Source organism: Rousettus aegyptiacus, unplaced genomic scaffold (assembly GCF_014176215.1).
Source record: "Rousettus aegyptiacus isolate mRouAeg1 unplaced genomic scaffold, mRouAeg1.p scaffold_m13_p_16, whole genome shotgun sequence".
NCBI classification, from domain to species: domain Eukaryota; kingdom Metazoa; phylum Chordata; class Mammalia; order Chiroptera; family Pteropodidae; genus Rousettus; species Rousettus aegyptiacus.
In genome coordinates, this window is record NW_023416291.1 from 34,553,565 (window position 1) to 34,557,003 (window position 3,439).

Sequence of the window (3,439 nt, forward strand, 5' to 3'; positions counted from 1 at the left end):
CCCAGAAAGCCTAGTGGGGCCCTGGAGCTGTCTGGGGTTTGAACACCTACCACTGGGGATGGAGGTCAAGGCTGGTTGGTATAACCTGCAGAGAGTGGGTAAGAGCGAGGTGGGATGTTTGAAAGGGTTCAGGCAGCGATGAAGGGGTTGGACCACTGGTGGAAGAGTAGGTGTCATCAAGAGGTTGTATCCCTTCCAAACAGAGTATTGTGCCTCCTTTAAACTTCCCCTGACTTTCTGCCTCTCTGCGTGTGATGTAGCCCTCAGTGCGGCAGGGGAACCTCACGAAGAAAGGAAGAGTGAGGAGAGAGAAATCTAGAGGCAGACATGGTTGTATCCTCAGGCCAGAGGTCAGAGCATTGACAGAAGAATCCACCTGCAGATGCAGGAGGAAACCCCTGTCACTACCAGACACCATTGACAGAGAGACGATCCCTGTCCAGGATGTAGGGACCGAGCTGGGTGACACTGTGGGTCTGTTGGCTCAGCTCCCAGAAGAGCCACACCCTGTCCAGCCCAAAGTCAGCAGCATCAGGACGGTGGGTGCAGGAGACATCAACTCCAGTGGCCGCTCCGCCCTTTTCAGGCCTAGGGAGAGAAGGAATGGATATGAGGACAGGACAGAGACATTCCTGTAGGACATCCTTTTCTCATCTCGCTTGTATGTGGATGCCTGCTTTTCTGCTCTCCTGGTTTAAGCATGAGCTGCTCACAAGAGAAAAGACATCTTTGAGCCACAAAAGACCAGAGTAGATGATTTAGAGTCAGAAGACCAAGGTTCAACCTCAGCTCAGTCACTTGTAGAAGAATCCACATGAGTTTCTCTGACTCGGTTCTCTCATCTTTGCACCCTGGAGAATGCTGTAACCACAATGCTAGAATGTCATGGCATTCAGAATGACTGATATTAAATACACAGTCCTTCTTCCAGGTACCTAATTAAGTGTCTATTAATTGTGAAATAAATGTTTACACAACACTCACAGAGTCCCCAGTGAGACTGGATGGCAGCTCCGAACAGAGACTCATTAGCCCTCGGGAAGCGGATCCAACCCAAGTTTTGGACCTGAGCATCCAAAAATGAGACACTGCAGAGCAGAGATGCCTGCCCTCTGCCTGTTTGCCTCTCATATTACCATCTCCCTAGGTCAACTAGGCCTGAAGGGATAACCTGGGAGACCCAGCAGGCAGCATGGTCAGAGAGCATCACTGATGAGAAACAGTGTCCCTAGCACCTCAGCAGCATGGAAATGGCCTGGAGCTAAGCTGCTAGCTCTGGTCTCCTAGAAACGATCAAAGTACAATGTCAGTTACATTGCCTGGTAATGCTGCTTGTGGTGAAAATGACCCCTAGTTGATGATCTGCATCTTTTCTGGGAAGACCTTAAATCAATACCCAGCAGGAAGCTAGAGCTTTGGTGTGGGGTGACCCTGTTAACAGGGCAAGACTGTTACAAGAGATTGGTTCCCCTTTGGGACATGGGACTTATAAGTCAGGGTGGCTCCGGCACCTATCCATTGAGGTTTCATTTCTTGGCACATGGACCGTCACCTGGAATACCAAAAGAATAGCTCTTGGACTGCCAAGAGGGTTCTTGCAAAAAATGAATGTCCCCTGCTGCCCTGCTGTCATGCTGTGTCCTGTCTACATCCTTCCAAGTGAAACTGAAGTCATGTGTGGCCCATTTAGAGCTTGTAATACTGACTGCTTGGATTCAGGATGATCTGGAGAGGGCAGTGAACAGCACTAGCACTAGGGACAGGGTGTGGCAAGCAAGACACTCAGATACAACAGTTGAGGACAAGCTCACTCTCAGGTTGTACAAACAATTGGTTAGCACCCAAGGGATAGTACCTCCTTTAATTTTGTGTCCTTGGCACCTCACTGCCTTTACCCAAGTCCAGGCCCTGACTAGCCCAACCAGCCCACACCTTACCACACCTCTTACTACACCACAAGACAAGGAGGAGGTCTCACCTTAGTGCTGTCAGTCTGCAGCCAGTGTAGAGAGAACCAACACTGCTGTTGGTGATTAAGGGCCTGGGCTGAGGAGAAAGGAGCAGGTGGATAGAAATTAATGTAAAGGTAATCATCATTTAAAACACAGTATTTAAAAATAAAACAGCTCCCTAATCATGTCATATCACATTTCCTTCTCAAAAGGACCCTTTGGGATAAGTGCTTTTATTGTTTCAGTATCACAGATGATGAAATTGTACCAAAAAACAAGATCACTACTCCAAAGTCACATCACTTGTCAATGGCAATTCCAAGTTTTGAACCTGGAACTGTCTACCTCCTCAGCCCTCTATATACTCAAAAAAACTGTACAAGGAGATTCAAAGACAGTGGGGAGGACGCTGGAAAAGAGAAGTAAGTAGCAGGGGGGAGCTCACCAGGTGTTGTATAACTGACTCTGTAGAGTTGAACTTTGCAGAGCCAGGACGCATGTCCGTGAAGCGCAGGTTGATGATGGTGAAGTTGAGGGTGAAGGGCACCAGGGCAGGGCCCTGGGGGAGGGGGTGCTGGGGAAGAGGGAGGAAAGACCATGCCCCAAGTCAGCCTCGAACCAGATGTGCGGCCAGAGGTCTCTGGCACACAACCCCTGCCTGCTCGGGGGACCCCATCATCTTGGAGATACAAGGAAGGAGGTGCCCACGCCTGGGGCTTTTCGTGAGTACCATTCATCTGAGGCTGGAGATGGAATGGGGTGGGGAGGGGAGGCAGCAGTATATTCTATTTTACGTGTTTCCAATTTTGGCCACATGCAGAAACCCAAGGTGGTGGTGTCAGGGGTCACATAAACAAGCCCAAGAGGGTTCCTATATATTAGCCTCGCAGTTCCTCACGTCTTCACAGCAGGCTGGGATCTACTAGCTCAAAAGCCTGCCAGGACTAAACTCAAATCTTTACATGTCCGGTTGTTTCAAACGTAGCCCAAACAAGCTGATTTTAGCCATTTCGAGCCTGCTTGCTTCACGTATTTTGTGAAAGGGCATCAGCATCTGACGGCAATAAAGAGGATGAATCTTGTGGCTGTAAAGAGTCTAACCCGCTGCTGCCCTTCAGAGCTGGCTGACCTAGAGACTCCCCACTGTCCTGCTTGTGATATCACCTAGACACGTGAGCCTCCTCCCTGACCCCCTCCTTCCCTGGGAGTTCCCTGGCCCTTCTCTCCTTCTGAATCCTGGGCCACAGCCATCACCTCTTGAAGGTGTCTGCTTTGGGGGACCTCCCCTGCCTGCAAACCTGTAAAAGCCTTGCCCTGCGTGTGTTACTGCCATCTAGTGGTCATTTCTTTTTTCTTTGATCGCGAAATCACTCCAAACCCCTGTGCTGGGTTGGACCGGCATGAAAATAGGTGAGAAACCGTTAGTTAAGGACCATGAGCTTGTCTCGGCTTGAACCAGTTCCTTCCTCCTACCAAGGCAGCTTCGA

General features: G+C 49.8%; 1 long non-coding RNA gene across 1 annotated transcript; it reads right to left on the reverse strand.

The window, feature by feature from the left end:
- Positions 1–519: 519 nt before the first annotated feature.
- LOC118612448 lies at positions 520–2,432 on the reverse strand. The gene is made up of 3 exons (XR_004954935.1): positions 2,398–2,432; positions 1,979–2,046; positions 520–588 (listed from the first exon to the last, which is right to left on the reverse strand). It is a non-coding gene; the product is annotated as an uncharacterized LOC118612448 (long non-coding RNA).
- Between the last annotated feature and the right edge of the window lie 1,007 nt (positions 2,433–3,439).